General features: G+C 38.9%; 1 long non-coding RNA gene across 1 annotated transcript; it reads right to left on the reverse strand.

The window, feature by feature from the left end:
• Window positions 1-13388: 13388 nt before the first annotated feature.
• On the reverse strand, window positions 13389-20871 carry LOC149821962 (uncharacterized). Its single transcript, XR_016425853.1, has 2 exons — window positions 20833-20871; window positions 13389-13599 (listed from the first exon to the last, which is right to left on the reverse strand). It is a non-coding gene; the product is annotated as an uncharacterized LOC149821962 (long non-coding RNA).
• Window positions 20872-24819: the final 3948 nt, after the last annotated feature.

Raw genomic sequence — 24819 nt, forward strand, 5'->3', positions numbered from 1 at the left:
TGCTGGCGGCTTGGCTCTGGGACTTTTGGGAGTTTTTCTTAGACTTATTGAACTTTGGAATAAAAGGCTTATTTTGTAATAAACTGCAGATTTTAATCGATTGCCTTATTTCTTAAATTTCTTTAAGATGTTGTACATGTGAATGATGGTTTTTCAGCTAACGTACCCAGGATTGTTGACTTGTGTTCCTTTCTAAATGCCTTCCGCTGTTGTTTTTAAATATTAAACTTTAAATCTTTGAAAGGGTTTTTCGATAAGGTTTTCGAAATCACAAGTCGAAATTTTGGGGCGTTACAAGAAATTTCCCCTGAAGGAGGCCATGAACATCAACCCTCTCACTCTCTCTCTCCCTTCTCTTTCTGCTTCTGTGCACATCCAACAGAAGATCCTACATTGCTCCATCAAGCACCGACTGACCTGCACATTGACTGTTGTGGAGCCTGATTTAGAGTTTTTACCCTTACAGGAGGAGGGTTTGGGGGCTCCTCCCAGCGTGGGTAGCATCATTCAACTAAATGAGTTGTAGATCCTGATTCCGAGTTTTTACCCTTACAGGAGAGGGGTAAAACCTCATCTCACTCTCTCTCTACTTTTGTGCACATCCAACAAACGATCCAACATTTTTCCATCAAACACCGACTGACCTGCACACTGACTGTAGCATCATTCAACTTGATGAGTTATGGAGCCTGATTTAGAGTTTTTGCCCTTACAGGAGGGGGGTTTGGGGGCTCCTCCCAACGTGGGTAGCATCATTCAACTTGAAGAGTTGTAGAGTCTGATTCAAAGTTTTTACCCATTCATATTTTAAGGCATTAGATCTCATGTTTGAACATTCACGCATGTGCAGTTTGCTTTCATCATGTTCAGTTGCTTTCTAGATTATACTTTGAATTCTCATGCATTTTAGATCTATCGATTTGTATGTAACCAGAGCGCATTTTAATCTTAATTTTTTACTGCAACTTTATGCATATGTCTTCATGCTCTCCACCAAAAATCAGATCATTCTGAGTTTGTTTGACCCAATTTAAAAATCGAGATTTAGAACCTGTTATTTTGCATCATCAAAATTTTAGCAGAATCAGGACCAACTTGCGGGAGTGATTTCTCCCTAACCAGAGATGATCTTTCCGATCCGTAAAAAAGGTTGCTTTTTAAATTGAATCTAGTTTGTTCATACCAAATTTCAGCGATTTATATGGTGTTTTCATACCAGTTTTAGGTCGAAAACCATAACCCTGTCACAGTGTGTCATTTTAACGGCTCAGATTTTGATCCATTTTGTTTGAATTTTATTTCCCTAATGGAAGATCATTTTTCAATTCTGTAAAACGGGTTCTCTTTGTTTATGTGTCTAGTTCATCTCTGTAATTTTTCAGAATTTTTTATGGTCAATTACTATTTTATTTTGATTAAATACCAGAACCTTGTATCTAGATTTTATAAATATTCTGATTTTGGCCCTCATATCATGACTGTTGTAGCACTTCTTCAACAAATCGCTATTTGATTGACAATATTCTTCAGCAAATCGTTGTTATAAATTTTTTGGGTCTCTAATGAGTCCCTACTATGATTTGTAGTATTTTTGGGTCTCCAACGAGCCTCACAATGATTTATAGTGTTGTCCGGTCTTTTAACTATGATTTATAGTGCTTTGGGGTCTCCAACGAGCCCCACAACGATTTGTAGTGTTTTTCGGTCTTTTAACTATGATTTATAGTGTTTTCGGGTCTCTAACGAGACCCACAATGATTTATAGTGTTGCTGGACCTCGCTATAGCGATTTGTAGTGTTTCTCGCTAAACACTACAATGATTTGTGATACAAATCGTTATCCGAATCAAGACCAACATGTCAGAGCCATATCTCCCTAACCAGAGATCGGATTTCAAATCCGTAAAAAGTGGTGTCTTTGTTATAAAGTCTAGTTTATTCCTGTAAATTTTCAATAATTTCTATGGTCATTTGTTACCCAATTTGGATCTAAAACCAGACGCCTATCAGTCTGCCTTATTTTAGTGACATAGGTTTTTAGTTCATTTTGTAAGAGTCATATCTCCCCAACAGAAGATCATTTTCCAAATCCGTAAATAGGGTTTTCTTCTTCTATGTGTCTGGTTTATATCTGAAGAGTTTTATAACTTTCTATGCTCATTTGATATTTCAAACCTGTTAAAAACCGAGACATGTTATTATTCCCTTTTAACTGAGTGGATGGAAGTTAATTATAACTTGTTGGAGACATGTCTCGGTTTTTAACAGGTTTGAAATATCAAATGAGCATAGAAAGTTATAAAACTTTTCAGATATAAACTAGACACATAGATGAAGAAAACCCTGTTTACGGATTTGGAAAATGATCTGCCGTTGGGGAGATATGACTCTTACAAAATGAAATAAAAACCTGTCACTCAAATAAAGCAAATTGATAGAGGTCTGGTTTTAGATCCAAATGGGATACAAATTACCATAGAAATCGCTAAAAATTTACAAGAATAAACTAGACTTTATAACAAAGACAACACTTTTTACGGATTTGAAATCCGATCTCTGGTTAGGGAGATATGGCCCTGACAAGTTGGTCGTGATTCAGATAGCGATTTGTATCACAAATCGCTGTAGTGTTTAGCGAGAAACACTACAAATCGCTATAGCGAGGTCCAGCAACACTATAAATCGTTGTGGGTCTCGTTAGAGACTCGAAAACACTATAAATCATAGTTAAAAGACCGAAAAACACTACAAATCGCTGTGGGGCTTGTTGGAGACCCCAAAACACTATAAATCATAGTTAAAAGATCGGACAACACTATAAATCATTGTGAGGCTCGTTGGAGACCCAAAAATACTACAAATTATAGTAGAGACTCATTAGAGACCTAAAAAAATTATAACAATGATTTGCTGAAGAATATTGTCAATCAAATAGCGATTTGTTGAAGAAGTCCTACAACAGTCATGATATGGGGGCCAAAATCAGAACATTTATAAAATCTGGATACAATGTTCTGGTATTTAATAAAAAAAAAATAGTAATTGACAATGAAAAATTCTGAAAATTTACAGGGATAAACTAGACACATAAACAAAGCCGTTTTACAGAATTGAAAAATGATCTCCCATTAGGGAAATAAAATTCAAACAAAATGGATCAATATCTGAGTTGTTAAAATGACACAGGGTGACAGGGTTATGGTTTTCGACCCAAAACTGGTATGAAAACACCATAGAAATCGCTGAAATTTGGTATGAACAAACTAGATTCAATTTAGAAAACAACCTATTTTACGGATCGAAAAGATCATCTCTGGTTAGGGAGAAATCACTCCCGCAAGTTGGTCCTGATTCTGCTAAAATCCTGACGGTGCAAAATAACAGGTTCTGAATCTTGATTTTTAAAGTGGGTGAAACAAACTCAAAATGATCTGATTTTTGGTGTAGAGCATGAAGACATATGCATAAAGTTGCAGTAAAAAATTCAGATTAAAATGAGCTCTGGTTACATACAAATCGATAGATCTAAAATGCACCAGAATTCAAAGTATAATTTAGAAAATAACTGAACATGATGAAAGCAAACTGCACATGCGTGAATGTTCAAACATGAGATCTAATGCCTTAAAACATGAATGAGTAAAAACTTTGAATCAGACTCCACAACTCTTCATGTTGAATGATGCTACCCACGCTGGGAGGAGCCCCCAAACCCCCCTCCTGTAAGGGCAAAAACTCTAAATCAGGCTCCACAACTCATCAAGTTGAACGATGCTACAGTCTGTGTGCAGGTCAGTCGGTGTTTGATGGAGAAATGTAGGATCGTTTGTTGGATATGCACAAAAGTAGAGAGAGAAGGGAGAGAGAGTTAGATGATTGATGTTCATGGCCTTCTTCAGGGGGAACTCTTTGCCTCCATTGATTTCTTCTCTAGAGAGAAAGAGGGTTTTACAGTGTTTTACGGAGTAGGAAGAAGAAGAAGATGATGATGAAAAGTTCAAACAGACATTTTTGATGGCTCAGGTTTGTTTCGTCGGATGACCATTGAGAGGAGCCCCCAAACCCTTCTCCTGTAAGGGCAAAAACTCTGAATCAGGCTCCACAACAAATCAAGTTGAACGATGCTATCCACATTGGGAGGAGCCCCCAAACCCTCCTCCTATAAGGGTAAAAACTGTGAATCAGACTCCACAACTCATCAAGTTGAATGATGCTACCCACGCTAAGAGGAGCCCTCAGACCCCTTTTCTGTAAGGGTAAAAACTGTGAATCAAACTACACAACTCTTCAAGTTGAATGATGCTACCCACGCTGGGAGGAGCCCTCAGACCTCCCTTTTCTGTAAGGGTAAAAACTTTGAATCAGACTCCACAACTCTTCAAGTTGAATGATGCTACCCATGTTGGGAGGAGCCCCCATACCCCTTTCCTATAAGGGTAAAAACTCTGAATGAGGATCTACAACTCATTTAGTTGAATGATGCTACCCACGCTGGGATGAACCCCCAAACCCTCCTCCTGTAAGGGTAAAAACTCTGAATCAGGCTCCACAATAGTCAATGTGCAGGTCAGTCGGTGCTTGATGGAGCAATGTAAGATCTTCTGTTGGATGTGCATAGAAGCAGAAATAGAAGGGAGAGAGAGAGTGAGAGGGTTGATGTTCATGGCCTCCTCCAGGGGAGATTTCTTTCTCAGATAATCCTGCAGTGCAGAGACTGGGTCTTAAATAATCATCTTCGGGTCACTTAAGTCTTTACAACCACTCCTTTTCAAGAATCGTCATTTTTTTTGCACCAATGGAGGAGAGGGTACTTAAGTCTTTGCAATCGCATCAAACTCCAACGCTAATTAATGCTGACAAACATGGGGATACGAGACACACATGCTTACATACGTGGTGCTCTTTGGGACCCCCGAACATGAGATGTAGCTAACTGCCCTGTTCGGGGGGAACATATAACCTGCTTTGCACATTGGCAGGCATTCGATTGGTAAGACCAATGTTGTCAGTATCGTATGGGCCCTGAATTGTTTTCCCACCGATTCAGGTGAATCAATCGATATTGATTGTCAAGTGAATCGTTCTGAATCGATTAAAAAATAATTAAAAATATTTCGTGTCAGTCAAAACGTGACACATGTTAAAATCATTAAGATAATATTAAAAAATAATTTTAAGCATTTTTTACATTTATTAAAAAAAAATAGCTGATTCAAGCTAGTATTGTATCGATTTTTTTGTTGATACGATAGGTATAGGCTGATACAGGCCTATCTATATGCACCAAGTGTCACTTGCACATCAGGAAGTGACAGCTTCGTAAGGGCGGTCATCAGCTTTAAAAAAAACAGAAAAAGAAAAGGAAAGGAGCTGCATGAATATTTAGTGCAAGCTATATATAATAATATGATCCTTTTACCGCCCATGTGGTAAGTGGGGTCCTGTGTCAAGTTAAAGGCCCAGGACCGAATCCCTTGGACACATGGGGCGGTTGTTGTTCTGATAGGGGTCCTCCTAACCCGACCTTGCCTTTAAAAAAAATAATATTATCCTTTTGATCATTATTTCTAACTTCAATGGCTCAAACCATAGTCACAGTCTCACGTATCATCAATATTTTGGGGAAAAAATTGGAAAAATTGCAATATTTTTCAAAATATTGATTTTCAAAACTTTGATATTTTTTCAATACTTTTAAAACCATGTCACGTTGGGCACGGCTGAAAGGACAGGGAGCATGTTATTCTTGTGCAGGTTTTAATTAAGAATAGCGCATAAAAGGACTCACGCAGGAGGACAATATTGGAGTATGATCCCTTGACATCGTTTTGAAATTTTCTGTGTTTTTATGCGTTCTTTATTTTAAAATATTATATTGGCATATATTTTCTCCGGATTTTTAATAGAGAAAACATAAATTTTTTTATTTAGAACGAGATTTTCCTTTGCCGATAAAATTGCATGACAAGATTTTGGACACTGGTATAAACCAATATTAGCATGCTTAAAAATGTTTCAGTTTGAGACCCAAGGGGTTTGGCATAGTGAGATCGATGGGGCCTAGACCGTTTGATGGTCTGTCTAGGTTCAAATTCCATGGGCGTCACCCCCTTGCGTAAACCTAAGCTTACCTCTCTGGGGTCCAGAGCCCTCTAAGTTTTATGCTAACATGGACAAAGACCCTAAGTGTAGCAGACTAAACAAGCGGTTTCTCGAGTAAAAATAAGAAAAAAATGATTCAGTTTCCACCAATTTTTGTGTTTTTGTTTCAACTTGTACCAAATGACTTGCTTTTCCCCAAGGCAAGAAAAAATTGCACAATCCAAACACTTCAACCCCATCTCACTAAAATCCACTTCTCCATCATTTTCTTCCAACACTAAAACCAATCTAAGAATCGAACTAGAAAACATAAAAAAATAATTACTTATGAATACTTTGTCGATGTTTGGGTGCACCAAGTTATCACACAAATTCGGGATAAGCTGGGAAAACTGCACTGTTGAGTACATTGCAGTAGAAAGCAACTTCCCCACATTGAAATTTCCCATCTGATACTAGTTTTTCCTGATAAAAATGTTATTCATCCAAACTTTGAGAAAAAAAGAACTATAAGAAGGAAAGAGTCCGACTGGATTCACCTGAAACAGCCGATTCTCGAGCGAGGCGACGCGGTCCAACAACGAGCCTTTCTCGTGCGCCTCTTTGATCGCCGATGATAGCGTCCTGTGGTGTGCCCGTGAGCCCTGCACCGATCCCTCCTTGACCCACTTGACTCTGGAATTGCCCTGCTTTTGCTTCTCTTCTAAACGTCTCATCTGAGATAGAACACAAGAAACCAATATTAGTACTGTGCAAATTTTTAACATCTAGGCCGCGGCGGTCAAGGTTCCATTCCCATGGGCATCACCCTCTTGTGTTATGCCGAAGCAAGGCGATTCCCTCGCAGCGAGGGGTGTATCACAGGTTTACACCATCGGGACAGTGACCATAAATACGGCAAGCATAGCCAGCGCGACTAGGTCTCTGTCCTGGGAAAAAAATACCATCATAAACCAAGGTTGGGATGAATCAAGAAAAAGGAATTCTGGGTTTTGCTTATTTCTGGATTTCTTACCAGAGAATCGAGTCGATCCAGTCTTGAAGTTATGGGAGTGAACGGTTTGCTTCTCTCGTCTTCTTCCATTCTTTCACTTCCTTTTGTTGCGAATATTTGGGAACTCATTTTGGCATTCATAAGTTTTGGTGCAGGATCCTTCAATCTTGGTCTACGGGAACGTACTATGGGAAGATCTTGCCTATCGGATGGTCGAGATTGTCGTTCACATCGGGAAGCTGTTTTTTGCTGGATTGGAGAATAATCAGCTGAAAGGTTGTGGATTGATGCTCCCGCTTATCCGGATAAATAACGTTGGATATTCTGTTATAGAGCAAGATGCTATTTGACAGATTATCCTGTTAAATGGTGCACCCCAACGTCTTGGGAGATGGGAGTTGGGGGGAGTTCATGGATTTGGAAAGTAGCAGCTGCCTTTTCTACCAAGTGGTAGCTTTCAATTCCAGCTTTAATTGCAAATACACAAGCCTCTGGGTTTTAAGCTGCTGGCAGGACGACAGTAGGGATGGCAGTGGACCGGGGGAAAGCGGGGCCCTGCCCCGCCTCGCCCCGTTTGGACCGGGGATGAAACGGAGATGGAGGCGGGGACGAAGCTTAAAATCCATCCCCGTCCGGGGATGGACGCGCACTTTTCCCCACCCCGCCGGGTCCCCGCCTCATTCACTTTTCCCCGCAATATCCCCGCCCTGCCCTGCATCATCCCCGTTTGAACCGGGGATGGAGGACATGAAACGGGGATGAAGGCGGGGGTGAAGGATGAAATCCATCCCCGCCGGGGATGGAGGCGGGGGTGGAGGATAAAATCTTGAGGCGGGGTGGGGGTGGAGACCTTGTCCCCCGCCCCACTGCCATCCCTAGACGACAGTAGGTATGGCAGGCTGAGCCAGTGCCATCAGGTCTTCGTGCCGAGTCTTTAGGTTATATATATATATATATATATATATATATATATATATATATATATATATATATATATATATATATATATTTCAGCTGATTCAGATCTCTCTCTCTGAAAAAACTGATTCAGATTGAAGCCGATTTGTAGCCAGAGGCAGAATGGACCCGATTCATTAAATCAGTTCACTTGGATAATATATATATATACACTTACAAAAAATAAAATTAAATAAAAGACCAATATTTGGAATGGTCCAATTAAAAATGATCGAATTCAATTCGATATCAAATAATGAAACCCAGTCATTCATTCTTCTGAAAAACTGATTCACTTAATGAACCCATTTTAACAACATTGATCTCACCTTCTTTCTCATTATCATAAACTACTAATAGCACTTACAAATTTGTTTTTTTAATGATAATATGAATGGATCATTTATATTATGGACAATTCTTCAAACTTCATTGTAGGCAAATTCTCTAGCATTGAAACCTTATAAATGAGATTTTTATTAAGTGTCGGAAAAGCACCTATATGTGAACCAAAATTAGATCCATTTACGTACATTACACTTTTATTTTTTTGATAATCTAAGGAAAAAACCTTCCATCACTAATCGGTAGGGTTGTCAAAGGGTTGGGTTTGGTTGGGAGCCTGGTGAAACCAAACCAAGACCTGATTTGAGATGATGGTAGCATGTCCGGATTTGGATCCAATCAGACTCACCATAAGAGAAATCATACTAGGATCTTATAAGGATTACATGAACCAGACCTGCACCATACCCGGCAAATTAATACATTTTATCGCTTTTACATTGAAAAATTGCATATCTTAGTCGCAACTCTGTTCGGGCCTGGTTTTAGTATGAAATTTCACAAATCATACCCAGCTTCATATATTAATCTGACCCTTTGGGTCTGGCTGGGATTATTATCGGACCTTTTTATTTATCATCAAATTAACCTTGACCCTATAGGGTTTGGTACAGGTCAGGTCCAGGTCAAACCTGATCTATTGACACCCTTACCGACCACACAATGGTTGGCCTCTGGTTGGTAAAACCCTTGAGATCCCCCTTGCCTACACACTCAGCTTCGACCTTGCCGCAAGTGACACCATCCATGGTTTTCGAACTTATGACGCCCCTTCAACTTAGTGACATTCACAAGTCGCCCCTACCAAATGAGTGGAGCCCTTGTGTACATTACATTCCACTATTTTACATGTTTATGTGGAAAACTCACTCTATTCTTGGGCCTTGACCCAATTCCAGTTCGAGCATCTAAATTTTAGTTACTTGATCAAACAAATTAATTTAGTCCTAAATTTTGTTAATTCATCTAAATGGCAATCTTGTGATTTCCCAGAAACAGTGAGGGCAATTTCTGCAGAATTCTGGGATAGCTTCAGAGTCTGGTGGTGGTTAATTTGTTTGGAAGTTTTGGATCTCTTATCTTGGTAGTTGGTAAAACTATGTGAACATTTAAGTATCACCATTATCTTACAAACTTGGGTTTGGAATACTATGAAATCAAATTAGAGTTGGAAAATATTTTAAAATTAGCTCAGATTCTCATATTTGCTATTTAAGCCATAATAGTTTTTGAATTGACATGCAACTAGATACATAATTCCCAAAAAATTAGAATAGTGTATTTTCTCTTTGGATGCATTATACATATAAGGAAATGAAAACCTTCCCAATGAAAAACCTTTCCAAACCTCTCCAATTGACATTTTATTAGATTTTTTATATATTTTTTTAAATTCTAACCATATAAATGTGATCTATATGCTTGTTTTTATAGAAATCAGTTCTTGGAGCATTTGATTCCGATGCATGAATAGGTTTTTATAAGTTTCAAAATTAACGGTATACAATTTTCATAAATTTATAGTAAATCAATCATCTCTGCTGTCAAAATTTTGAGGTTTGAGAGGGTTTTCATTGGGGCTGGTTTTCATTCCCTATATATATATATATATATATATATATATATATATATATATATATATATATATATATATATATATATATATATATATATATATATATATATATATATATATATATATATTTCTTTGATTGAAAGCAGCACTATAGTTGAGTTACTGTGATGACCTGACCCATTTTATCCATTTCACACAAAAGTCAATATACTTTACCCGTTTTACCAGTATCATAGGGGGTCAGATCATACCCGGACCTGGAATTCCAAAATGTTTTTCAAGTCAGATCTGGGTTCAGAACTGAACCCACTATTAAAAGTCGAATCCGGTATCAGGTCAACCACGACCTGACCCATATACGGCCCATTAGCAACCCCACTACTTAGAATCGACCACGAACGCCTGTTGAAGCATGTGTAAATCCATAAACAGATCGGGACTCTAAAGTATGGATGTAAACGGTTCAGATTTGGGTCAGATCTAGGCATTACCAAGTCCGACTTAATCGGGTTAGGGATAATCAGGTTCGGAATCAGATTCAGATTTGAATGGAAAAGGACAAAACCAAACCAGGATCTGACTAGCTTAAAACCATGTATTTACACTCAATCGGGTTGGGTTTTTAGTCAGATTTGTCGGATTCAGGTGAGGCAAAACTTAATACCAAACATGGATCCGATTATTAATTGGATCCAAGTTTAGCTACCAAACCCACTTAATGGACTTAAATTCAGGTCGGGTATCTGGTTGCACCGGAACCGTTTACATCCATACTCTCAACATTCTTGTTCTATGCCCTAGCGTTAACTGCAAATCGATGTATACTTGGTTATCTAACAGGCCCGGATGAGATTACTGTAGCACATGAAACGACGTCTGAGACTTGGATCCATAGTCATAATTTAAGACTGTGGACCTGCCCGAATTGGGTTTACTTATATAACCTACCAGACCCAAGATTATGAAGGCAATTGGATGCAATAACCAGTGACTTTGATATCTCGTGCTATTGGATCTAGTGCAGGGACGGTCAATTCTTGGCCTGTAAGTTGCGTTGGATCTGGATCTAGTTTTTGACAGCGGCTATCAAGCTGCTCAAATCAGGTAGGTCCACATGTCCTTAAAACTCTTCGTATGACTCTTCCATACCTGATCCAGTATGCTTATCGATCGGTAGGAGTGTCAATGGGTCGGAATTGGTTTGCACTCAGGTGGGTCCGAACCCAGATCTGACCATGCTGGTACTGGGTGCAGACCAGGGTCACATCAGATCTACCATAAGAAAAACCATACCCAGGTCCTATAATGATTACATGAGCCAAACCCGATCTATACCTGGTAAAAAAATTTCTTTTAAATCCTTTTTATATTGAAAATTTATAGATCATAATTGGAATTGGGGCTGGGCCTGAGTATGGTATGAAATTTCACAAGCGATATCCAGCTTCATATACTAATCGAACCTTTTGGGTCCAACTTAGATTCTAATTGGACATCTTTCTTTATCACCAAACTCTGACCCTTGTGATTCGGTAGGGGTCAGGTCCAGTTCAAACCCGACCTGTTGTCACCCCTACTTATCAACGTCAGTTGAAATGGTCTCGACACAGCCTTAGTGGGTAAATGATCCGATCCATTTACTGCACCGACTTAGATTTGAGAGTGGAAAACTAATCTCGGATCTGGATTGCAGACCAGATCCAGTCCAAATGTCTTTTGGGGGGCTTTATCTCTTCTAGGCACGGATCTCGTGCACCGCACGGGCTCCACGAGTATGTCCACCGCGAGTCACGTGACCTGTACCCTTTTCAGGGCTTAGTTGCACGTGACTTTGGTCGAAAAATCAAGAAAAAGGAAATCTCAAGATTCTAAACCCTTCCCAAACTTTCTCTCTGTTTAGTTGAAGGATGAAAATGCCCTCAGACCTTTCAAAAAAAATATTAGAAAAATATTGACACATATAAAAGTACGTATAAAAAAAGTTATATATAAAATATATGGACATAAACCATATAAAATATATTGCAGGTATTGGTCTATGCGCATTATTATTGAGATAAAAATGCAATACTTTTTGTTTTAGAATAATTCATGAAATTCATGTTCAGATGAAAATAGGTAATATGGAATCTGAATATTGGCTAGCTTAAATAGTTAGTCAGGTATATTTTAATATATAATTGGATTCCAATATCAGAATTGGATGGTAAAGTCGCACTATCATAACTAGGGATGGCAGTGGGGTGGGGTGAGGCGGGGGACAAGGTCTCCACCCCCGCCTCAAGATTAGAGCCTCCATCCCCTCCTGGGCGAGGATGGATTTTAACCTCCACCCCCGCCTTTATCCCCGTTTCATGTCCTCCATTCCCTGTTCAAACGGGGATGAGGCAGGGAAAAGTGACAAGGACGGGGCGGAGACAGGGCGTGGTGGGGAAAAGGGTACGTCCATCCCCGCCCCCATCCCCGAACGGAGATGAATTTTAACCTTCGTCCCCGCCTCCATCCCCGTTTCATACCCTTCATCCCCGGTCCAAACGAGGCGGGGCGGGGCCCCGCTTTCCCCCAGTCCACTGCCATCCCTAATCATAACTAAGGTGTTTCATATTCAAAACCCATCCCCAAGCTAGGTGGTTAAAGAAAAAATTTATAAAACATGTAAAAAAAGAGTATAAAAAAATAAATTTGTTTTTTAAAATAGATTTACTTTTTATAAAAAGCCTCAAACACCTACGGGCCTTTAAAAGTAGGGCGCAAATAGGTCGGATCTAGGATGAAGGTTTTGCAATTTTTGGCTGTTTTGAATCCAATCCGAGTCTCTATGTACTTAATTAGTTGTTATGGATCTAAACCATTTTTTTTATAACTAGAAGAAATCGCACCTGGCATGAAGACCATGTCATCCTGACTCAGCTTACCATACCAATGGTTGTCATGCCGACACCATAAAACTCTGAAGCTATATATTACCCCTGCCTTGCGCAAACACTACAACAAAGCAGTAGATTAGCGACGACCACATTCCGTCGCTAATCCGTCGTTAACCATGTTAGTGACGGATTAGCGACAACGCGGCGACAGTATGCTTACGTCGCGAATATTTCGACGCTAACTGGCGACGAAATAATTCTGTCGCCAAGTCCGTCGCTAATTGCGACGGAATAACGAGCGCTATATTCCGTCGCCAATCCGCCGGTACTAAACGGCGACCACGGCGTGGCGACGGATTTAATTCCGTCGCTAAGCCGTCGCTAGATTAATATGAATAGCGACGGAATCATCCGTCGCTAATCCGTCGCAAAAACGAAAAAAAATAAAAAAAAATTTATTTAAAAATTAATTACCGAGAACTGTACAATTTATATTTCCTGTACAATTTATATTTCCTGTAAATAAAAAACAAACCACACAAAAAAATTCATATAACAAGTATCTATAATAATTAATCGTTCCACCTTAAAACTAAGAAGTTTAATTATTTACAATTCAACAATTACAATTAGGAAAAATAAAAAAAATAGAACTTCTTCAACACAGTCCTCTAATCATCGCCAAGATTTTGTGCGTCTTCTTGTTCATTGTCTTTATCTGTCCCTTCAGCTCCACTACCCTGATTATCGCTAGCAGCCTACACAAGAAAAGAACAGTCAGTATTGATAAACAAAATATAATGAAATAAATTACACACTATATGTGATTCTATCATGTGCTCATGTGTGATCTAAGGCAATAAAAAAACTCTATATGTGATTCTATCATGCTCATATGTGTGCTAAGGCAGTCAAAAAATTGAATATGTGATTATAGCATGTTCATATGTGTTCTAAGGCATATAAAAAAACTCTATATGTGATTCTACCATGCTCAGATGTGCTTTAAGGCAGGCAAAAAACTATATATGTGATTCGATCATGCTCGTATGTGTGCTAAGGCAGTAAAAAAATTGAATATGTGAATATAGCATGCTCATATGTGCTCTAAGGCAGGCAAAGCCAAAAATTTTATATGTGATTCTATCATAAATGATATATAACATGTTCATATGTGTTCTAAGGCAGTTAAAAAACTCTATATGTTATTATAGCATGCTCATATGTGTGCTAAGGCAGTCAAAAAACAGAATATGTGATTATAATATGCTCATATGTGTTCTTAGGCAGTAAAAAAACTGAATATGTGATTATAGCATGCTTATGTGTTCTAATGCAATCAAAAAAACTTTATATGTGATTCTATCATGCTCATATGTGCTCTAAGACAGACAAAAAGTTAAATATATATATATATATATGTGATTCTATCATGCTCATATGTGTGCTAAGGCAGTCAAAAAATTGAATATGTGATTATAGCATGTTCATATGTGTTCTAAGGCATATAAAAAAACTCTATATGTGATTCTACCATGCTCAGATGTGCTTTAAGGCAGGCAAAAAACTATATATGTGATTCGATCATGCTCGTATGTGTGCTAAGGCAGTAAAAAAATTGAATATGTAAATATAGCATGCTCATATGTGCTCTAAGGCAGGCAAAACAACTTTATATGTGATTCTATCATGCTCATATGTGTGCTAAGGCAGTAAAAAAATTGAATATGTGATTATAGTATGTTCATATGTGTTCTAAGGCATCTAGAAAAACTCTATATGTGATTCTACCATGCTCAGATGTGCTTTAAGACAGTCAAAAAAACTATATATGTGATTATACCTGAGAGGGACCTGGAATCGAAGATCCCCTATCCTGAACAGCGGCCTTGATCTCATTTCGGAGAAAGGGGGCGACGGTGTATTGGAAGTAGTTATTCAGTGATTCATTAATGATCTCGCGTACATCATCACCGGAAAGAATAGTCGGCTGCTTGGAGCTTATGTCGGTGCAAGAAGTCGGTGAGCCGTAACTGGAAGAACCAATAACTGGTGAAGTGTTCATATTACTCCCAAACCCGAACACGCGACCTTTTTTGGGTTCACCTGCTGCAGTCACCCATGCTGTAGGATCAAATGATGGATGCTGAGTAGCGTCTTCGCCATATCGCTCTACCATCTGTTGCTCATATGCCTCCTACAAAATAATGTTTAAAGTATTCATTAATAATTAATGATAACATTATGATAACTTGCATATATATTGCAATGATTATTAATAGAATTAATACATACCGTTGTCGTTCTCGCCTTCTCTGATACGAAGACTCCCGTGGTCTTCCGTTTATGTGTTTCTACAAACACATCCTTATATGGTACACTGCCTCCTTTTTCTGCTTCCTGCGAAGTTAAATGACAAAAGATTTAGTACACAAATTTGCAACAATACTTATAAAATTAATATTATATATTGATGAGTTACCATTTTCTTTAGGTGGCTCCCAAATGTCTTAGATCCACCTGTGTGTAGATGGGCTTCGGGCATCTTCGATCGATTTTGTGAAGCCTTCGCAGAGCGATTTTTAAATGCATCTCCCGCCCACATATCGCACATTTCATCCCAGTAATCTCTCCTGATAGTAATAGGACCATGGCCCTTCCACAGTAATGGATCATCTACTACGCCAGATGCTTTTTTTGCTGCAGTCTTCATAGTGTGCAGCATGTCTGCAAATCGATTGGCAGCCACCTTCTGCCACACCTTCCTTGCATCATTTTCTTCCACCGTAGTTGCAAAGCGATTCGAAGCCTACAAATATTTTCAGAAAGTTAGTAGACATTGCTTAAATAAATTAAATATGAAACACATTAACTATGAGGAACAACTGTATACCATGAATGAGGACCACAATCTGTCTAACACCTCCTTTGGGTACTCTTTCCATTGAGCAACAGGTCCTGGTAGATGTTGAAGAAGTGAATTCCTAATCTCCCGTACTACTTCTTGTGGCTCAAACCTCGTGCTGCACATGAATTGTTACACAGTAAATATCAATATAAAATATTTAAAAGATATGCAATAATTGAAAACAAAATACTTACGGTCGATTATCGATATACACTATTCGAATGAGTCTTCTTGTGCCAGCCTGAGAAGACCCTGTTTCCTGTGTTGGCTGTTGACTTGTGCGATCAACTGGTGTAGGTGGGTCGTGTACAGGCGCAACATCATCTGTAAAAAAATACATTAGAAATTCTCAGAATGTGCATTTGAACTAATCAAGCATCTAATTAGTTATATGATATACCTATCACAGGAGCCAGTGAAGATGAAGGTTGAGCCTGGCTACTACTGGATGAGCGACCACTATAACCTCCACGAACCATATTCTAACAAATAACATATGTCATACAATACATTCAAATAATTCACATCAAGTATTACAATGCATTCAAGTCATTCACATCAAGCATTGCAATGCATTCAAATAATTCAAATCATTGACATCAAGTATTGCACTAATTCAAATCATTCGTTAATTGCATAAATTATAATACATTCAGATAATTGAAATCATTCACATCAAGTATTACAATGCATTCGAATCATTCGTATCAAGTATTACAATACATTGAAATAAAATTTTTAATCATTCACACCAAGTATTGAAATACAACTCACATCAAGTATTACAATGCATTTAAATAGAGGTTTGTAGTATAAGATTTTGCTCACTAGCTTGAGAATTCTTCCTCGTCACTAGTTTGACTTTCTTCTTCTTCTTCTTCTTCTTCTTCATTGTTTGCCCATCCACTTGGTACATCATTTGGATCACATTCCTCTATGAATGTTTCATCAGTCAATGGAGATATGACATGCATATCATGCGCAACATCGTGACCATAAGCGAAGTCACAGACATCATCTGATTGATAGTAATCACTGTCTTCAGCTAACTCATCTTCCTGTAACTGATCATACTCGGGGTATAGTTTGGATTTCACCTTGCAAACTGCCCACCATTCATTTCTATCTGACTTTTTTATACTCGGATATGAAGTATAATAAACTTGTTGAGCTTGCGGGGCTAATATGAATGGTTCATATGTTCCAAACCTGGATTTATGATTCACCTCCACAATGCCTGAAGCTTTGTCGAGTCTTGTTGCAGTTGGATCAAACCAATGACACTTGAATACCGTAACCCTGTTATTCATGCCTAAGTAAGTCAAATCCAGTATTTCCTCTATAACACCGTAGTAATCATGTTCATTTTCACCGTAGCTGCTACCCTTGACACACACGCCACTATTTATCATTGATTTGTTTATACCGTAGTCTTTTGTATGGAATCGATAACCATTTACGATATACCCGTTGTAGCATTGCACAACTTTGGTCGGACCATTTTCTAAATCACATATTCCTTGATCTTTAACATCACCATTGCGAACCTACGCACAAACATAAACAATGATTGTGATCACGATCAATTAAGTAACTTAGTGTTGTTTATAAGTACAAAATTTATGTTAGCTTCTTTACCAACTGTTTCAACCACTCCACAAACTTAGTTTCATATTTTTTTTGTACTTCTGCATCAGTGAGATGTGAAACTTTGTTTCGCAACTCTAGATCAAATCGTCTGCAAACCACAAATACTTATATTACCGAGTCATGTATCCACATATAGAACATAAAAGGATTTATAATTGAGTTGCATATACATATACTTACTCGATGTATGGGTCGATCGCTGAGCAATTAAAAAGAATATAGATGTGTGCTGCATCTTGCTCTCGATCTGTCAATAGCCTTGATCTGCAACTACCAAATGCATGCCCAAGTGGTTGAAATATCGACAGCTTGTCAGCTACAGTTACTTGTTCTCCATCATCGTTACGGGGCGGGCATGTGTAACGTGTTGAAATATGAGGTTCGAAGTACATAGATGAGAAATTTGAAATCTCTTCTAAAGTGTACGCCTCACGAATAGAGCCTTCTACTCTTGCTTTATTACGAACCTTTTTTTTTAGGTCGAACATGCATCTGACAAGAATATATATTTCAAATTTTAAATATCTGTCATTAAAGAGACAAATATAAAAAAACATATACCTTTCAAATGGGTACATTCATCGATATTGCACAGGGCCACCAACCCTTAGTTCATATGGCAAATGTATGATCAAATGTTCCATAACATCGAAAAATGCTGGCGTAAATATCTTTTCTAACAGACAAACAGTGGTGATGACAGAGTCCTCGAGATTCTTTACATCTGATACAATGACCTCCGATGCGCACAATGTTCTGAAAAATCCGCTCAACTCAGACAATACCCCCCATATAGGTTTGTCTAACATATCATGGAATGCTAGGGGTATCAATCGTTGCATAAAGATATGACAATCATGGCTCTTCAACCCATATAACTGTCCATCGTCAATCTTCACAGCCCGAGCAATGTTAGAGACATATCCATCTGGAAATCTCAGTTGTCTCAACCATTGACATACATGTTTTATTTGATCAGGTCCGAGCACGTACTTCGCCTTTGGTTTCAGTACTTTGCCATTATACTCTTTGAGTTCTAATTCTGGTCTTTTACATATTAATTTTAAATCCATACGGGCCTTCGGATTATCCTTCGTTTTTCCTTTAATATTCATTACTGTATTGAACACATTATCAAACACATTTTTCTCTACATGCATCACATCCAAATTATGTCGTATCAATAGGGTCGGTCAATACGGTAGTTCCCAAAAAATAGATTTTTTCGTCCAATTGTGTTCCTTCCCAAATCCACGGAAGGGTGTAGGACTGCGGGCATCTGTTAATACATATGGAAAGTATCGCAATCTTCTTAAAATCTCTATGCCAGACAATCTTGAGGATGGACCTTCCATTTCAGTTGTGCCTGCTGTAAATGCATTCTTTTGACGTCGGAACGGATGATCGCTGGGTAGAAATCGACGATGACAATCAAACCAGCAAGGCTTCCTTCCATGCCTCAATCTAAAAGCTTTGGAATCCTCCATGCAGTACGAACAAGCCAACCTCCCATGTGTGCTCCAACCAGATAACATACCATATGCAGGGAAGTCACTGATTGTCCATAGAACAGCGGCCTTCATGTTGAAATTTTGTTTTTTGTGGGCATCATACGTGGTAACACCGTCATCCCACAGTACTTTTAATTCATCAATCAATGGCCTTAGATATACATCAAGATTTTGGCCAGGTGAGGTCGGACCAGGGATGAACAGAGACAAGAAAAGATTTGGACGTTTCATACACAAGCTTGGTGGAAGGTTGTATGGAGTTACAAATACTGGCCAGCATGAGTATGGAGTTGATCTACCCCCAAATGGATTAAATACATCTGTACATAGACCGAGTCTAACATTTCGCACTTCCATTGCGAAGTTCTGATGAGTACGATCAAAGTGCTTCCAAGTTTCAGCGTCAACAGGATGCGTGATCTTGTTTTCATCGTGTCGAACTTTATTTGCATGCCATCTCATGTGTTTAGCTGTCTTTGAAGACATATACAATCGCTGCAATCTAGGAGTGATAGGAAAGTAGCGGAGCGACTTGTATGAAACTTCCTTTGATCTCGTGCTACCATTGCCTCTTGTCTTTGGCTTGAACCGAGGATGCCCACATGACGGGCATGATATGTCGTTTTCCTGCTCCTTGAAATACAACATGCAGTGATTTGGACAAACATCAATCTTTTTGTAACCCATACCTAGAGCGTTGACCATAACTTTCGCACGATAGAAATTTTGTGGCAATTTCTCATCTTTAGGCAACATACTCTTCACAATCATGCACAAACGGTCAAAACATGATTGACTCAAATTATACTCGGACTTCAAATTCATTAGTTGAAGAACTGCAGACAAGATAGTGTGACTCTCACAACCGTTCCAAAGTGGCTCATCAGCATCTTTAAGTAAATCATAAAATCTACTAGCTGCATCGTTTGGTGATTCTTCATCTACGGCAGTTCTTACATCACTAGAACTCATAGCAGAACCCAGTTCTGTTCCTGCAGCATCAAATATCAAATTCGTATATGAATTATCGTGCACCACATTCACCCGTGCATCAAAATCGTTTCTAAATTCTTCTTCATGAAACGTCCAGTTCTGATAATCACTCACAAAACCCTTCCTGTATAGGTGATGTCTAACGCCATGAGGTTCTACAAATCGATTATTCTTACAAATCTTGCAGGGACACCTAATCCGACCTGTGGGATCTACCGTACTGACACTCGCCGTTGCAAATTCAATAAAACTATCGACACCATCCATATATTCATGCGATAACTCATTGTCCACTATCCTACGGTACATCCATTCACGGTTTGCAGTCATTCTGTCGTATGATGTTACGAATAGTATCCTAACGAATTAAGAAAAAAATAATCAGAATGCTACGATGAAGAAAATATCAAATTTATCATGCAATATACTATGTCAAACAATAACAAGAATTTTGATGCATGCATTGATAACTTAATATTTTCATGTGCAAACTATTAATGACATGATACAATCATTTGAAGCATGCTTTTATTATAAAATTTCACATGGAAGTCAAAATCAAATTGAAAGTAACTACATGCAAGCATGGATACAATTACATCAAACATTGCAATACATCATAATCATTCATATCAAATAAATGGCAAACATGTACCTGCAGCAAACACACTTCAATATCTCACTAACTACTACCATGCTTAGCATGGACTCCGTACTCCAAAAATAAGAACACTTCCATATTTCTATATTAAAATCATGCTCAGCATGATCTCCGAACTCTAACAAAGCAGTCCTAGATATCAACAACTAAGTGAGTGTGTGAACAATAAAGTGCTGCATTCAATAAATTAAATAACATGTGATACGTTTGCATCACTTACTCACCACGGGTATTTACCCGATTTGCATTGTTTTTGTCATTTACTTACCACAGGTGGCCGAGCACGAGTTGGTTCCGTTGAAAAATCTGCACAAAAACAAAACAAATTAAGTAACAAACTAACTAATCATGAAATAAGATGAAACACTAACTAAAAAAATTAAAACAAATTAAAACAACTCTAACTAATTGAAAGAAGAGAAAAGAAAAATAGTATATATGTTAAGCCAAATCTAACTAGAAGATGCTAATTTAACAAACCAGCTATAACATGTTGAACCAGTCGACTAACATAAAGTCATAGACAATTTCTAATCTGAACTACTTAGCAAAGGAATAGTAAATCAATCAATTAGTTTACTAGAAAAGATGTGAACTCCGTTTAACCACCACTATCATAAAGAATTCAAATAGCTCTAATCTAACTAACTGATTGTGAGAACATTAAATACCAATCTATCTAAGAAAAATATAATTATAAAAGTCTAATAGATTGAAATACTCTAACTAACCAGATTTCAAGAAAACAAATTGAAGTAAAACTAACTACCAGTAGACATTAGCAAACTCACAAATTAAACAACATGGACAACTTGTATATATACATTACAAAAAAAATTTCAACTTAAAATCCATATGGACAACATATATGCAAACTACACTTAAAAGCATATGGACATCTTATATACACATATTACAAACTTTTTTTCAAGCTAATCACATGGACAACATAGGGATCACATAATAACTTTTTTTTTTTAAAAAAGAGATCACATGGGCAGCATAGGTATCCATAACAAAAATTCTTTTCAAAACACATCACATAGGCAACGTAGGTATCTCATAAAAAAAATTTTTTCTTCAAACAAACACATAGGCAACATAGTATTCCTACTAAAGATTTTTTTTTCAAACTGATTTACATAGGCAGCATATGCATTAAAAAATAGATTTTTTTGAAACCAATTCACATAGACAGCATAATATATCTCATAACAGATTGTTTTTTTCAAAAGCAATACACATCGGCAGCATGTTATTCCTACTACAGATTTTATTTTTCAAACGAGTCATATAGGCAGCATAGGCATTCAAAAACAGAATTTTTTTTTTGACAAGTCACTTAGGCAGCATAACGTAGGGGGTCGACCCCCCCTGCCGGAAAGCACGGCAGGGGGTTAAACCCCCTGCCTTTCCGGCAGGGAAGGGGGTTAAACCCCCTGCCGGAAAGGCAGTTCCGGCATGGGGGGTTGACCCCCTGCCGTGCCTTTACGGCAGGGGGGTCGACCCCCTGCGTTTCCGGCAGGGGGTCGACCCCCCATGCCTTTCCGGCAGGGGGTCGACCCCCCTGCCGGAAAGCACGGCAGGGGGTTAAACCCCCTGCGTTTCCGGCAGGGAAGGGGCGTACCCCCTGCGTTTAGAAGAAGAAGAAGAAGAAGAAGAAGAAGAAGAAGAAGAAGAAGAAGAAGAAGAAGAAGAAGAATATTACCTGCGCGTCGCCGGATGGTGGCGGGAGGTTGACGGGGAGCGGCAGCTGGCGAGCGATGGACGGGGAGCGGCGGCTGGCGAGCGGCGGCGGCCGGACGGTGGCGAGAGCCGACGGGCGGCGGGAGGGAGCAATACAGCGAAACAGGGAAAAGAGAAAGAGGGATGGGATTAGGGATTTACGCGACATTTAGCGACGACTTAGCGACGGAATTTTTCCGTCGCTAAGCCGTCGCGAAACTAAAATACCAAAAAGGCGACGGAATATATTCTGTCGCTAATTAGCGACGGATTAGCGACGACAGAGTTCCCTCTCTAAATCCGTCGCTAAAATGGTGTTCTTGTAATAAAAAATAGCGACAAAAACATGCAGTCGCTAATCCGTCGCTAAGTAGCGACAGATTAGCGATAAAAGTCGTTTCCTCGCTAATCCGTCGTGAATTAGCGACAGATTCTATCTCTAGCTAATCTGTCGCTAAGTAGCGACGGGAAAAATCCGTCGCTAATTTCCGTCGCTAATTAACAATTTTCTTGTAGTGAAAGGGACAACACCTATGAAAATCGAATCTCAACTAGCCCTCTAGCAGCCAAGGCCCCACCCCACTATGCCAACCTCCCTTGGGGTGGATTCCAACCGTTTGCATCCATATTTCAGAGTGGGTTATTGGAGTCAAAATTTTGGCTTTTTATACCCAACCATCTTGTGTCCCCGCTCTCAATTATTCAATTAAAAGCTATTTTCCTCTTTTTTTGAGATAGGTAAGTTGGGGTATGGCAGAACCCCCACCTAAGAACTAAAGCCCTTTTCTTCTTTAACAAGAAATTTTAATACAATTTTGGCAGGGTTTTCTTTTTTTTCTATCAAAAAGCAAAGTTTAAGGGCATGTTTGTAAGAAAGAAAATCTATCATAAGAAAAGAAAGTTTTGCTTAGAAGAATTTTTTATATGAGAAGTTTTTTCAAAAGAAAATTTTCTGATTGTTTGTGTGTAGCATGAGAAAAATAAAGTGAGAAAATGAGAGAGGAAGAGGAAGAGGAGGGTGGTGGGTGGTGGTGAGATGGATGGTGGTAGTGATGGTGAGATGTGGTGACATGGGTGGTGGAGAGTATAAAAATAAATTCTCTTGGTAGAAAACATTGCTTCACAACCATCAATGAATGTTTCCTATCAAAAAGTGTATTTTTCAAGGAAAAGATCTCTCGTTTGAAAGAGTTAGAAATCCATATAGATTTTTTTATTTTGCATCACTTTCCTTTCTCGCTTTCCATTGTGCCCTAAATTGCATGTATAGTTAAGCCCTAAGGGTTTGGCACAATGGAAGGGTTCAATTTTCATAGGTGTCAACCCTTGCATATAAAAAGGGACAAAGGCATCATATCCTTTGCTCGTGCCAAAACAAGGCATCTCTATATGTGCACCACGAGTTTACAGTATTGGGAAAGCAACCGATAGTATATCTTGCATAACCAGCGCCTACTTAGGGCTCTGATTTTGGAAGTGGTTTTCCTATTCCTCACGAATATATGGTTCTCCAAAAAGGCTGATGGTGACCAATGGGGCCTCCTTCAGTTTTGAAAAGTTCATATCCCAATTGTATAGTTCACTACAAGAAAAGTTCATATCCCAATGGTATAGTTGTATAAGTTGGTAGGGGTCAGACCAGTGGCTTGTATAAGTTGGTAGGGGTCAGACCAGTGGCGGAGCCAGGGGTACCCCAGAATTAGAAACCAAGTCGAAATATGATATGACTCGGGTCTTCTTCTTCATTCCCCACGATTTAGAGGTTGCATTCTTTCCTTGCGAATGCATGTCGAAGAAGATCAAAGCAGGGTCATGCATGAGTGGAGATCACGCCTCCCTGCGATACAGAGTTGCTCTGCCTCGATGCTGTGGCGAGGACCGTCCCCTCCGAGAGAGAGCTGAGGAGGCACCTCAGTTGGAAGACCTTCGGCTTGCTGCTGGATCACCATCGAGAAGGAGGTGGCTCAACTACCGAAACAGGCTTTCGATCTCGATGTATGATCTTCACCACTATGGAAGCTTCGTGCCACTGCACCACCGAGAGAGGTCGATGATCACCACCCGAAGTCTGCCCACCCAACAAAAAACTTCTGGCTCGGCCACTGGGTCAGACATACCTCAAACCTCAGCATTTGTTATTTGGATAGGTTCTGATGCATCCTGATGTGCCAAATATCCGACCCATTGACAGCCCCGGTGATGGGAAATGTGATCTTCACTTGAGGCATCTTAATTACCAATTTGACCATTATGCACATCACTGAATAAAGTGGGTTGAATCATTACATCATCGAAAAGGTTTGATGAAGGAGACTGGAGACATTTATAAAACCAATGAGCATCCAATTCAATGTTGTCAGTATCAGAATGGGATACGATACGTATTGGCCAATACGCACCGATTGATCAAAGCCACAAAAAAGTAGGAACAAGAACTGAAAATCATCTTGAGAAAAATATGCAAAAAGGAATCATCCAGATCACTCACCGGAAAAATTTGCCACAAAAAAAAAAAAACAGTCAATAAACC

This window comes from Nuphar pumila, chromosome 11 (assembly GCF_984573655.1).
Source record: "Nuphar pumila chromosome 11, dmNupPumi1.hap1.1, whole genome shotgun sequence".
Taxonomy (NCBI): Eukaryota; Viridiplantae; Streptophyta; class Magnoliopsida; order Nymphaeales; family Nymphaeaceae; genus Nuphar; species Nuphar pumila.